Source organism: Euprymna scolopes, chromosome 15 (assembly GCF_053919585.1).
Source record: "Euprymna scolopes isolate OS-2025 chromosome 15, ASM5391958v1, whole genome shotgun sequence".
Lineage (NCBI taxonomy): Eukaryota > Metazoa > Mollusca > Cephalopoda > Sepiida > Sepiolidae > Euprymna > Euprymna scolopes.
Genome location: NC_136496.1, coordinates 91340314 through 91355843, shown reverse-complemented (window position 1 = coordinate 91355843; position 15530 = coordinate 91340314). Strand labels below are relative to the sequence as shown.

At 28.4% G+C, this 15530-nt stretch overlaps 1 protein-coding gene across 2 annotated transcripts in view; it reads left to right on the top strand.

Moving 5' to 3' along the window:
* The window catches only part of LOC145293984 (uncharacterized), a 128842-nt gene that overhangs the window by 95685 nt on the left and 17627 nt on the right, over positions 1-15530 (top strand). For both annotated transcript variants that reach the window (XM_080140876.1, XM_080140877.1), the window contains exon 2: positions 7002-7089. The gene's annotated coding sequence lies outside the window, so the exon portion shown is untranslated. The remainder of the gene's footprint in view (positions 1-7001; positions 7090-15530) is intronic.

Genomic DNA, 15530 nt, shown 5'->3' with positions numbered 1-15530 from the left:
TGATAATTATTAGACATTTTAGGAATTTGTTCAGAAACTCTTTATCTGCAAATCATGTTGTTGTTTTTTCATTCATTTATTTTTAAAAATGATATTTATAAAAGTTTAAAATCACGTACTTTACCATAAATAGTGACTGTCAATCTGCATTCAACCATTTTTCTTGTCTGAGTTAAAAACTCAGACACTATTTAACAATAAGGTATATTGCTTTAAATTTTTATTTTACGAAATGGGTCATTTTTACTCCAAGACAAGACCGAATAAGTGGCCAAAAAACAAATATATAACAAATGTTACTAAAGGCAAGATGAATTACTCTTCTATCTGGATAAATTTATTTTCACGTATATTAAAGCTGCTCTTTTTTTTTTTACTTGATGACGAATGTGGACCCTGCGCAAACGTTTTCTAACGTTTGTTTTCCAATAACTACTCCTTGACGGCACATGCGCAGAAGGTATAAATTTAAAATTAAATACAAATAAAATAAAAGAATGAATGAAATTTACTCAAAGAAAAAGTCCAAAACAGAAAACACGCTCGATAAACAAATAAAAAATAAAAGGGAAAGAAATATATAGTTGTGAAATGAAATAGCGCACGAAAAAAGTGAAAGAAATTTAGTTTTGATATAAGTTCAATATAAGTTAGCTGTTGATTCCAGTTTGTACTTGACGTAATTCAATGGATAAATGAACCAATGAAAACCTTCTGCGCTTGTGCTGTCAGGGAGCAGTTATTGGAAAGGAAATGTTTTTGCGCAGGGGGTCCACATTTTTCATCAAGTGCCTTTTTTTTCTCTGTTAGTTTAAACGCCAGCAGTAGCTGTGGACCGCTTGTGAATTTCATATCCCCATGAAAAATGAGGTTGTTATCTGCCGATAATTGCTCAAAACTCGAAAATATACTGATAGAAATCCACCCGTTTGGGTAACATTTATGTTTGTATATTGACCACTTTTTTAATTTGTTGTCTAGAGTAAAAGAAAAATGGGCTCGTTTCTTATTTCTCAATACTATTCACTTAAAAATAATTTAGGTCGATAATAGTAATTGGTTGCCTTGTGTATTTTATTAGATAAAAAGTTAGTATTAATTTGGCTGTTTAAACCAAAATCCCAAATCTATAAACGTCGCCTTTGGCTTTTTTTCTCATCTTGATTGACCAATTCAACACGTGGTTGATATAAAAGTACTCATTAACCCTGCTTCTAATTACTCTCTCTTTTCGGTCCAGATATTTTCTTGATGTTTTCAAAACAAAACACTTTATAATCCTATTTATGCATCCTTAGTCTTATCTATCTTCTATATATTTATCAGAAAATAATGTCTATATATATATATATATATATATATATATATATGGAAATTCGGAATCTTAGCTAATTGTTCTAACTCTATTTTATTAAGAAAAATGTTTAACTGCTTAATTAATGACCAAAAAATGTGTAATCCGACTATATTATTTTCCTTTTATACATTCGACTAACTGTAAGATTTTTTTTTTTTTTTCAACTATAGTAAAATAGAATTGTCTCTTAGAATAATGAGTTAGGATTCCGAATTGCCATATGTATATACAGTGACATTTTAATTTGTTAAAAACTAGAAAATTTACAACCCGTTAATTTGGAATGTGTGCTTTATGCTAAGTGGATGGTTAAGTTAAATTTGTGTCCATTTTGTATTAAATACTAACCCCTAACTTTGCATGGAATTAATACCAGCTTATCTCGTTACATCTTATAACAAAGGTCTATACAAAATTTCATCCAGATCGGTGCAGTACTTCCTATACACTCACACATAATGAGAAAGATGAAGGGAGTTTGAATTGATAGGAGCTGTCCTCGAATGTCCCAGAATTCTCTAATGGCATTTTTTGTTTGTGTTTGTTTTTTTTGTTTTTGTTTTTTTTTGTTTTTGTTTTTTTTTGTTTTTGTTTTTTTTGTTTTTGTTTTTTTTGTTTTTGTTTTGTTTTTGTTTTTTTTTGTTTTTTTTTGTTTTTTTTTTTGTTTTTTTTTTGTTTTTGTTTTTTTTGTTTTGTTTTTTTTTGTTTTTTTCATGATAATGCTTACCATTGCCAGTAAAACCTGGCCAAATATTAAAAATAACATAGTATTTGCATCACTGGTCTGAATACTCCACTAGACTAGATAAATTTTTGTTCTGGGATCCGATAAGATCAAGAGAGCACAAGAAAAATCTAAAACAGGCGATTGGGAAGAGGAAAAATTAATATTCACTTCTTTACTAATTCAATGTTTGAGAGATAAAGGATAACTTTCGTGGAACATTCATATTTCTTTGTATTTCATATTCATATTCATATATTCATATAGATAACGTATATAAGATTCATATAGATAACTTTCGTGGAACATTCGTATTTCTTTGTATTTCATATGGATATCAAGTTTTTCCACCAGAGATGGGTACCTTGATCTTTGAACTTCTATTGATGTAAAATGGAAAAAAAATAGTGTCCATTGAGTGTGTGTGTGTGTGTGCATGCTTCTGCACAAGTAATTGAACACACATATATATATATATATATATATATATATATATATGAGAGAGAGAGAGAGATGTTGTTTTCGTTTGTGATACTTTTGAATAAATTCAATTATTTAGACAAAAGTGCATTTTTACCTAAATGCGAGGAGTTGGGAATAATTTTCCCTTTTACCAATCTGGTACCCCAGAATGGGGAGCAGCATATGTATTTCCAATTTCGAATCTTGCTAAATTCAACCACTTTGAGTCGTAGACGACGAAACGCATGTCAGTGGATAATATTTTAAACACACACACACACACACATATATATATTGTGTGTGTGTTCAATTGTCAAACGGCACTGAGTTGTAGAGCAGTGAAACACGTGTACGTAGAATACTGTTTTTAAAAACAAGTAAAAAAAAAAAGAAATAACTAATTCCTTGATCTCCTAGGTAGGAAACGCTAATACCGAATATTTCATTATCGCTATTTAAAAAAAATCGATAGGTGTCCAATTACTTGTGCAAAAGCATATTTTCTCATCAAACAACTTTTTCAGCATATTAAAATTTCTGTATGTTTTTTACAGATTAGTTTCATGATGCAAAAGCAATCGGTTATGGCAATATTAACTATTGTGCATGTACTCGTCAAAAAAAAAAAAAAAAAATTTCCTCGTAAAGAAAAAATACATAATATAGTACTGGAAAAAGTCATAGACTTGACCTCACTTATTTAAGTAGCCATTTTGAGTGTGTGTGACCTTGTCTGAGGAACGGTCTCTACCAAACTCCTTTCAATTTTTGTTCTACAAACTTGAAACTTGATATATAGGGTATTTGGACCAGTGGAACAAATTCGATTTGTTCTATAGCTGATAAAAATAGCTAAGGGAGTCAACATTTAAAAAAAACATTTGGTACTTGGCAAGCATACGTTGACCTAAAGTAGTCTTATATGCATGCACACATATACATTTATATGTTGAAGTCGATTAAATTTTAACATTTTCTTATCCAACTTAGGTTAAAGTAATGTATGTTTTGGTTTGCAAGTCCTTTTTTTTTTTTCTTCCAACTTTTGAAATCGCTACTATATATTGGCTACAATATAATGATTTGTAGAGAAGTATATCTAGTATCTATAGTCAAATTGCAATGCAACATTACAAAAATAAATATTTTACTTGTTTGAAATTTATAATTTAAATATGGTTCGGAGTCAAACTCCATCCTCAGTATTTTGTTTCTTTTCTTTCTTGCCATGTTGTAAAGTTAAAAAAAAGTCAGTAAAGATCTTTTCTTTCTCCAACTTTACAACATGGCAAAAAAGAAACAAAATACTGAGGATGGAGTTTGACTCCAAAACATATTTAACTAAATTTCAAACAAGTAAAATATTTATTTTTGTAATGTTGCATTGCAATTTGTCTTTCAAGCGCACTTGATGCATATTTTATTCAAATTAAATCAACGCTTCTATTACGGAACTCACACCCCTGATATATATATATATATATATATATATACTAGCAGATGTAACCCGTGTTGTCTGGGATTAAACGTGATCTTAAATTCCCTTTAAAAAAATTTAAAAACAAAGAAACTGATGTGCATACGAGTATTGTTTTTTCTAAACAGTTCACTTCTTGTAAGTAAAAAAAAATCAAATAAGTAAAAATAAATAAAAAGCATACTCTAGCTGATTTATCACTTAATCTGTGCCTAAACCTAAACGTAGATTCCATGAACAAAGTTTCTTTCTTAGAACTGCACGCCCGTGGAACTCTTCCGTTTTCCTGCTTTCCAGCTGACTACAATATGGTTGTCTTCAAGTCCAATGTAAACAAGTTCTTGATAAGCCGTTCCCCTTAAGTTAACAAATTTACTGAATTTTCATTACTGACAATTACTATATTGTCCAATTGATTACTGTACACTCTTTAACCCTTATCCTCGAGTGGTCCCTGGGCTTTGATAAGTGGTGATGCCTATGGAGAGAAAAAAAAAAAAAAGCTGATATCAAACCGTAAAAACAGGGAGACCAATAATATATCTCGATAGGCAACATCAAGTAAATACTGCATAAATATATATATATATATATATATATATATATATATATATATAAAAAAAAATCTCCGAACATTGAAGGATTTTTGCCATTTCTTCTGGATGTTGGATTCTACAATTTTGGACATTGCTTTCAATATTGGAATCATTAATTCATATGGAATATAAGACTAATTTGCATCACTATTCCGGTGACACCATTCGAATCATGCAACTTGGAATACATATCTTTTTCTTAATTTAATCCAATTCTTGCGTTGGATCACCTTAAAATATTGATGTCCTTATCTATGTTCCTTTAAAAATAGTCTTTAACTTTAATTCTCAATATATGTGCTAAATATTCATAATGATTACTTTGCTAAATACATTTCCTCTGAAAATGAGACGTGCCTTGAAAATTCATGGATTAAGAAAATAGCATTAAATTTCTTGCATTCCTTGTTTCAAACAAATATTGTTTTAAAAAAATTCTATATTTTTACTCCACAGCATTTAACTATAAATCCTACAATTTATTTTTGACAAAAATTCTAAATTTCTAGATGTTCTCCATCTTACTGTTTATTTCTCTCAAGATGTTAAAATATCAATTTGTTTCAATAGCGCAGAATCATACATGTAATCATGGCAATTTTTTAATTCTACCCGTACTGATCAGAAGAATAGGAATTCTTCAACTTTAAAGGAAAAAAGAAATATGGACATGATTACAAAATCCAAAAAATCAAGAGTAGTTGCAATTGTTTTCTAAAACAAAGCACAATTGCAACTACTTTTCCAGTTCTTTGGATTTTGTGATCATGTCCGTATTCCTTTTATTTTCTAAAGTAGAGGCCATTAGTTTACCTTGAAACTCCATATTAAAAATTTAGAATTTTGTTATCATAGTCTAGTTGTGCCAAATGTTTTTTATAGGACGCAATCTCCCATTTAGAAATTTTCAATTGAATTGAATCCATAATTATTGGGTAACAATTAAGCAAGATTCCTTGAATTTCAATTTCTTAAAATGGCTTAAATTTGAGATTTTCTCAAATCAAAATAATTTGAGGCATTTTGATCAAAATTAGAATAAGTATTCTAAACAAAAGGTTTAGCATCATATCTTCATTTTAATCTTAGTATGGGGACATAAAAAGTACAAAACATTTCTGTCCAAAGAATTTTGTCAGGTATTCTAGTGTGTGTGTGTGTGTGTGTGTGTGTATATTGGCTGAAGAGAGCTTGATAAGGATACCTTAAACGGGCCTTATTATGGGGCTTGAAACCGACGGTACCAATGATCTGTCTCAACTAACAACTTTCTGTACACAAAATATGAATACGCTCTTAAAATTTGGATTTTCCTTTTAATTGAGCACTCTGCTGGAATTCTTTTTCCAAAAAAATCTAATCATATATATATATATATATATATATATATATATATATATATATATATATATGAGGATGATTAATCTGAATTGGTATCAAAACCGGAAAAATTTGTACTTTATTTTCACTGCCAAAAAGTGTTTGATTTTTTTTTTTTTTTTTTTTTTTTTTTTTTTTCTTAAGCAAAATCTTCCACTGCTGGTAGTAATAAAATAATATTGATTGCTTTTAAGCTTTTAGTAAAACTAAAATCTATAGCTCCTTTACAAGTGTATTGTTTACACTTGAGGAAATATATACACCTTATATATTTGTATGTATATAGTGTTTTGCATAAGTATTTGAATACTTATGTAAAATCAATACACAGTATATCTTGTCCTACCTCAGTATTGAGCATTCTTATATGAGCCTTATTAAAAATTTATTGCTTCACCTGTGGAAAATATTAGCCTGTAATTGTGTGTGTGTGTGTGTGTGTGTGTGTGTGTGTGTGTGTGTGTGTGTGTATGCTTAATACCAAAGTAGCACAAGATATATTTTTGTTTTATATAAGCATTTTAATGCTTATGAAATATAAAATAATTTGTAAATGTTGCAAATTTGTTTGAAAAAAAAAAAAAAAAAAAAAATTATTCAAACAATTTTTTGCCTACTTTAAAAATCCCTTTTTTTGCCAATAAAACTAAAGATGTTTTAAAATCATTAAATTTATATTTCAAACTATTACCTCAACTTTTCGAAGTTGAAAAGATTTATAAAAAATATATCCATTGTAAGAATCAGTTATTTATGCATTTACAAGTAATTAATTTGTTATAATTTCATAATTATGCATATTTCAATATAACTTCCTATTTATATTAAAAAAAAAAAAATCAACAATAAATGGAGAGGATAATTGTGTATAGTTTATCAAAACCTATTTGATATAGTAAACCATTTTAAATGATTATAATTGCCAAGTTGTCTTGTTTTAATTAAAAAAACAAATATCAATCATATTCTTTTGTTAGAATAACTTTTATTGCTTTTTCTTTTTAGTTAAAAATGATTATTGGCTTTTGTTGGATACTTCAGCACACTGTCATCCCTACAGCTGTTATGGATCATTACACCATTAAACCATCAAGTAAGTGTTTGATGCCTTTGTTGGAAAAATAAACAAAATTCAATAGTTTTTTTTTCTCTCTCATTAAACCAAAATAAATGCAAGTCTAAATTTTCCTCAATTTAAAATTATCAATGATGATGCAATGTATAATGTTCACCATAATATCTACCAATAAAGATTTGGTATCTATCTGAAGCCGAAACTATGCTATTACTTCTATCAATTGTACTATCTTTTAAAACTAAAGTTTATTATACTATTTCAGACTAATGCACCATTACTTATTGGTAAATTGGTAGTATTTGTTCTGTTATGTAAACAATCCCAAGCATTACTCCTTTTTATTTTGGTGATGGGTAGTATAGCATGTTCCCGATTATATCATTAACTCTGGCATTATCTCTTTTGAAGAGTGTATATATTCCTTGTTCATAAGACCATGCTCCTAGAAATAATTTGAAGTAGCATATATCAAAAAAACTATCACTGTTGGCTGTTCATTAGCAAACTTATATTGGAAAAAAATATGTGACTGATAGGAGCAAAACAAGCAGCAAAATCGAACCCCTTTGTTGAGGTCCTCTAGATGCTGGAAAGCATTCTATGGTAATAGTTTCTTTCCTCAGACGGCTAGAATTTGGATTTCTTTGCTGATTTCTCGTTTCTCTGACTCTTAACCTGCTGAAGTTAAAATATAATGTGAACAGTCCCCTGCTAGACGCAATCCCAAATAGAAGTCTGTTACATTTCAAGTGGTAACATGCATTGTTTTTTTTTTTGGGGGGGGGTGAAAACAGTTTATATATATATATACACACACACAAATTCATGAAGCAAATTATATTTTCCAAATCTTTAATATTTTCTCACATAAAATAAAAATGATTCTTGTATTATAATTATTTTCTACTTATAAACAAAATAAGACCTGATGCCGAATGGTCAAATGACTCTTGGCTAGGAGTAGTGTTGTATCTGTCCTAATGTTGCACTCCATTTTCTCTTGGGTAATTTTTATTTTCGTCATAGTTCTCCAATGTTAAAGAGCTGGATTTTCCCCACATAAAAGAAAATGACTTTGTGTCCAACTTTGCCCTTGTGGGGAGCTAAGTAGAGAAAAATGACAATTTAATGATTTCAATTGTTACTAGCAAAACTTGCATGACAAGTTTGAAGATTTTAATTTTTTTTTTTTTTTTTTTTTCCTTCATACCTTTTTAAATGTTTGTTTTACATTGATGCTTCAAACTAGTGCATTCCAGGTGAAAATATTTATGCGTCATATCGAAATAGTATAAATTACAAAAACTGATCCAGTAGAAAATAATTACAAGTAAAAATAGAAGTTATTGAGTTGTTTTAATGTGGAAGAGCTGTGATTAATTTCATATAAAAAACTGACTTATCTCCCCTTGACATGAATTAAATTAAGGGTCCATCATTTTTAAACAACTTAATTTTCGATAATTTTGTTAATACATCTAACACATCTTCTACTGGATAATTTTTTTTTGTAATTTATATTTTTTCGCTATGACAACATGAGTACATAATGTTTTCACCTGAAATGAGTTGGTTTAAAAGATTCTCGATGAACACAAGCTCTCCTTTTTAATTCGTTAGAAAAGCTTAGGTGAACTAAAACTTAATTTAAACTTTAATCAGTAATGCAAATGTGTTACTGCAAAAATAAAATGCAGTTTTTGTTAAACACAAAGGATTTTAACATTTTCATACCATTTATTAAAATAAATGTAAAAAAAAAAATCGAAGATATAATTTATATATATTCTTGATTTTGCTAATATTGTAAAATAGCTTAACATAAAATTAATGTTTTTGTTTTTTTACCATAAAACGAAACTTTCTTTTTTTTTTTTTCTATTAATTAACCATAAGTAAATCAAATTATTCACTAAAATGCATTCGATTGATTTAATGTAATAGTTTTGATAATTTTATTTTAGTAAATGTGTTAATCTAGTTTTTGTAAAAAGGTTTCTTTCCAATGTACTTTTTCAATTTTTTTATATAGAAATGGCAAGGATTTATTTCAATTTAAAAAAAAAAAAAAAAAAAAGTTTTAAGTAATCCTTCCAAATGTAAAAGGGAAATGGTTCACTAGTATACCCAAACTTATCTTGTCTAAAAGTATAAATACAATTTTTTTTATTTATTTTTATTTTTTATCACACCTATATTACCATGAAAACGACTGTTATTTAAATCTACATAATCTTTTAAAATACTGTACATATAAAGAGAGCAAGATAAAAGAAAAAAACAATTAAAATTATTTAATTTAAAAACAAGGATTAATAACAGAATTTTCTTTTTAAAAAAGTTAATTTTCAAGGGAAATAATTTGAATGGCAGATATATAATGTAAGTTAGATTAATAGCTACTGAATAGTGCCTCGGGTTTAATGAAAATATTTATGAAAATACTTAAATTTAGCAAAGTTAAACCATGACTCAATAATGTAAATGTATATCTAAAAAAATACTCATAAAATCAGATAATTTATCTTTTAAATAAGAACATAAAAATAAAATATAGTGAGGAACTTTGTAAAAATGTTAGCACTTAATATAATAAATAAAAGATGTAAATGAATAACAATTTTTTTTTTGATTTTAAACAAAGATATATTGAAATAAATGATAACGTTAGGTTTTAAAAACTTGTTTACATTTCTTTAAAATATGAAACTATATCAGAAAATTAAATTGATACTTTATTTTGTTTAGAAAGAAATTGGAAATTGTACCCTTATCTCTTTTTGGAAAAAATATCTTTCTTTAGGGAAAGAGAGTATAGATGAAATATTGATTAAATATAGGTAGAGAATTGTTTTAAAATTATCCTAACAATTCTTGAAATTTGGCGAAATAAAAACTTGAGATACTGAATTTATAAATAATTTAATCAAACATTTTAATACAAACTGTTGTTTAGACCAATTTAGCCTTTTTTCTTTTTTACATAAAAGGGGTATCTAAATTAAATTTAAACTAAACTATGAAGTTAGCACTCGTGTAAATTGCATTTAAATAAAGAGTCAACAACCTTTTGAAGTGTAAGGGTCAAAAAGTTTTGCTGATTGTAAGAGAAAGGTCAAACAACTTTAGTTACATTTTCATGGAGAACAACAATCTTAAATATGTAAATAAATTTTCTGTGCATTTAAAGAAAACGAGTATTAAATATGTTTAAACAATAAACAATATCCTTTTTTTTTTTCTTTTTTTTTTTTTTTTTTTTACTATAGGGATATAAAAAAAAAATTATATTGCGCCCTGAGTAAGGTGGTGTTCCAAACAATTCATTTAAGAGCTGGATTAGATCGTAAATACTTTTAGTTGGAAATTTTTTATATTTTCTTTACATGGAGTTTTTATTTTAATTTTTAAGTTGGTAATACTTATAGAAATACTAACGCAACAAGATCTGTTTTTCGCTTGTTAACCTGACTATAATAAATGGTAAATAATTTTCCTGTACCTTTTACAAGGCCATGTATTGAGCATTATTGCTACATTTGGGCTGGTGCATCTGCTACTAGTCTCTCCCTCTTAGACAGGGTCCAAAAGAGTCACCAACCTAATAGGCCCTGCATCATCAGCTAGGTTTCAACCTCTGTCGCATCGACGAAATGTTGCATCTCTCTGCCTGTTTTACAAGTACTTTAATGGTAGGTGCACTGAACCAAAATTCCTTGTTTACTCTGATGTAAATACTCTCAAAAAATCCAACAAGCAGCAAAATCTCACCCCTACACAGTAGAAATTCCTATTTGTAAGAAAGCCTACTTTCCTAGTTTCTTACCTAGGACTACTAGACTTTGGAATTCCCTTCAGAGTTTCTGTTTCCGTAATCGTACTGACATGCAGAAGTTCAAGTGTAATGTAAACGGACATCTTCCTGCTCAACTCCCGACATAGTACTCCTACAAATTATGTCCCAGATAGTAGCCCCCTGCATCAAAGTGGCACTGTGCCTTGTTTGGGGTGAAAATGCAATAAAAAATAAAAAAAATAAAAAAAAAACTTTTAATGGATTTATGTCTAAAAAGAATCCAATGATTGCCAACATTTTTTTTAGACTTTATATTAATTTGCTTACAATCCAATTGATTCTCTTGAGCGTCTACAGCATTGTGCCATCAGATACATATTACCTGCCACAACCCGTTCCCACTGAAGTATATGATATGCTTGGATTAAATCGGCTGTCTACTCGCCGGAATGTAACAGTTGCTTTTTGTTGCCTACAGTTTACTTCATGGTTCTTGCCCCACCGCAGTGCATAAATACTGCCCTGTGCTGCAACCGAATAGACCAAACCTGCAACGATATACATTCACATTAGACCCTCTGCAAAATCACATCGTGTTTGCTCAGATGTACCGGCGATCTCCTTTCGCATTGTTCTACAGTCCTGAATGTGCTGCCTCAGAATTATGTCAATGGGCATGTATCACGGTGACATTTTCAGAGATCTGTATTGGCTAACTATTGTGATCTGCAATTCCTTAATTAGTTTAGTTACCTCTATCTATTGCTACAGGTTTTATGACCATGGTTTAAGAAAGATAAAAAAATTATGCAAACTAAATCTGAATTAATTTTTTACAATTATTACATAGATTTCCGACTTGCATATTGAAATTATGTAATTTGTTACCCCCTCTGCTTAAAACTGCAGTTCAACAAATATTTTAGTGATACATAAAAAAAAAAATTGGATGGTTTTAGAAATAAAAGTTCATGTGATTTACTGAGAAAGAAAACCTGCTTTTTCACTATGATTGTAGCCATTCGTAAATTGTAAGCCAGATCCATGGCTCAACCCATTTTTTTTCCTTTTCTTTTTTTTTTTTATCTCTAGCAAAAGTGACATGCACTTTACAGCCGTAGCCTTGGCGTCTTTTCCAGCTGTGTGTAACTTGGGGGCCATTGCTGCTGTCCACACTTGAGCTGAGTGCAGTAACATTAACGCTAACGCAGAAGAGGGGGGGGTAGTACTCTCAAGCGATTACGCTCACTACCCTCAACATCGTATTATAACTGCTGAAAGTAGGCGTTGCTTATTCTGTTGAAAAGAGGCGTAGCTTGTGTGATTTCTCTTTATTTTACTACTTAACTTTTACGTGCGCTAGCAAGGAATGTCGCTTTTTGCCTTTTTTTTCTTTTTAATTAAGAACATCAGAATACTACTTAATCAAGCATTTGCTTGATTTTCTCTTTATATATCAAAACAAAAATGTGTTTTCTGATTAAATCTATTTTTAAAAAACGAAGTTTGGTTGAAATTTGTCGACTTTTTAAAGGCTTTCATTTTTAAATGATGTCATCGCAAGCAAGTCAATCTGATTGTTTTAAACCAGTTTTGCTATGGAAATTTAGTTATTAAAATCTGAAATATTGTTTTGTATTTAAATGGGGACAATAGTTAGAATATCTGCCTTTTTTTTAGCCTGTGCTGACCTTGTTTTTTTATTTATTTTTTTTTTTTAATAATAAAGAAAACGATACTATATTTTCCACTTTATAGATATTTTTTTATTCAAGCTAATTAAAAGCAAAACTGCATAAAAAATTTTTTTACGGTTTACATAACTCATATAGAACAGAAATTTCATATTCCCAAAATCCATACAAATTTCTTTTTATAAAGAAAATCATTTTTAAGCAAGTAATATCAGTTTGTTAGCACTATAATATAAATCTAGTAAATATAAACTGTCATCTCCCTTTGACATTTTTTTTCTCATAATGGCAAACTAGATGGTTGCTCCTCAGGTACTCATAAAACTTTTTTCTTTTTTTTTTTTCTTTTTTTTTTTTTAGTTTTAGTTAAAAATTAATCGATTTTATTTTTTACATGATTTTGTGAATATGTCATCTTTCTCCAGTGAGGAGTCCATACATCATAAGGATTTTTGTTTACTTTTTCTTAATTAGGCTGAATTCTAAATAACAGCAAATATTTTTTCTCTAGAGTCAGTTTTAACCACCATCAAAAAAGAAAAAATGAAGCGATTAAAAAGAAAATGCTTCACCAGTGTTGGTACTTGGTATTTATTTAGATATATTCAGGCAAGTGTTTCTATTGACAACATAAGACTTTAAAGGAAATATAGTTTGGAAATTAATTTAAAACAATTTGGTTTAACTGCTCATGCATGATATATTTGCACTAAAACAAAGTAAATTTAATATTTCATAGGTAACTTCATATACCTGTATTTTCGGTGTCTTGTTTAATTTTCAAGTTTGGAGAAATTATCAAAACTCTAAAGATGAATTTCATGTCCTCCATCTTGTTGGTTTAACTTAAGCACTCATCACAATTCACTTGGCGTTTCAAACTTAATAAATGCTTTAAAATACATTAAAACACCAAAACCTCTACAGGGTAGGTAGAGTAACTTGCTTTTGGTAACATTTGTTATATATTTGTTTTTATTGACTTTTTTTTTTTTTTTTTTTGTCTATAGTAAAAAAAAAAAAACTGGCTGATGAATGACTAAATATTAAAGACTAATATTAATATATTTTTCTATTAAATTGATTTTTAATGCATATACATCACACATGATTGGGTAAACCAAAATAAGTTCTTTTAGACTAACCTGCAAATATTTTTTTTTTTTTTTAAATCTTTTACCAATGATAACTAACATTCCTATAAAATCATAGAATTATGCCAATAATTTAACTTTTCAGTTATATAAATTATTAGTTCTGATCTAAAAAAAAAAAAAAAAAAAAAAAAAAAAAAAAAAAAAAAAAAAAAAACACCCATTATTGACTTTATAGTGTAGTGTATCTTTTCAAATTCATTTAAGGTAACAGAGTAAGTCTAAGATGATTGTCCAGTTTGCTATATGCTTTTTTTTTTTTTTTTTTTTTTTTTTTTTTTTCTCCTTTCCCTTACTGCTTGAAATGGTTTCATTTGTGGTCATGAAAAATGTACGTTTTATTTGTTAACTTCTCTAGGATTGAATGGAAGTACATTTATTTATATACAAAATAAATACATATTGGTTTTTATTATAGTGGAGGATTATGACGAGTACATTTAAAAATTTATAAAAAAAAATTTGTGATCTTAAAATTTGATTAAGTGTGAATTTTATTATAAAAGTAAATTTCTATTAAATTTTCTTTTCTAAAACTTGCTCTCATCAGACGGTAAAACCCTGATCAGACTTGATGACTGTTCTGGGAATGACGTCAAACTATACTGTGGCAAAGCCCTTATCTGGGAGCATTGGAGTGTTAGGCTACCCTTTAGTTACCACTGTTCTCGGGTCCAGAAAAGTGGTAGTACCTAGTGGGGTTCAATCTATGGATGAAATATAATCTGTTGCAAGAATCGCATGAAATTGTTATCGGCAACATAACTTTCGTCCTAAATCTATAAAAATAAAGCAAATGTATTTGTGTGTGTGTAAATATTTAACTGATAAACTCTTAAACTACTGATCACATACCACTGAAATTAACAGAAAACTCTGATCATAAGTATATATGATAGTTATCTGACACTGTTAATCATTCGAGAACCACATCACTCTATATAAAATATTAACTGATATATACTCAAGTCAAAATAATGAAAAAAAAATATTCTCTTGTCGTAGCCCTAGTAATCATACACTAAGGATAATTTATAAGTAGTAAAATTTTTGTATGGATAATGCATATAGAAAACGTCAACAAGTTGAAATGCAGCTGAGATGATAGGGAACACGGTTGGAGCACTAAATGTTTTGGTTTCAATTCTAGCTAATGGCTTTCAAGTCATTTTTTTTTTTTTTTAAGTACAATATAATATTTAATAGAGAATTGGCTCTGATAATAAATACAAAATCTGCATGAATTAAATATATATAAGCTAATTTTACGACCGGACAAGGCTGGGTGCACTCTCTCTGTTAGTAATAAAAACAAACTACATGAATTTGTTGAAGTATCAAAAATTAAAAGATGCTTATCCAGTTTTATTTCCATATTAAAAATTATTTGTAAAAAAAAGTTTGGTTTAAAAAGGACAATACCAAAAATTAGAAATTCATCAAGTATTTTAAATTTAAAAAAAAAATTAACAAGAAAAAAAGTATATTAATAATGTTTTGTCATTTTTTTTTCTTACGTTGAGTTCAAGATCCAAGGGACATAATTCAGCAAGACCATTTTAATAATACCAGCTAGAAATTTGGTTCTTCGATATTGTAGTGAAAATAGAAATGTTGAATTTCAAGTTAAACCAATTGTCATGTCGCAGAAATGAAAATATCCAAAAATTACAAAATATAGAAAATTAATTATTAATGAAAAGTTTTTGAAGGCAGTTAGTGAAAATTAAGCTTTGCTAAATTTTTTTGCAAAGTTCAATATTTGCTAATTGTCTTTGTAAACTATTTCCATTAATAATTTTTTTTTTTTTT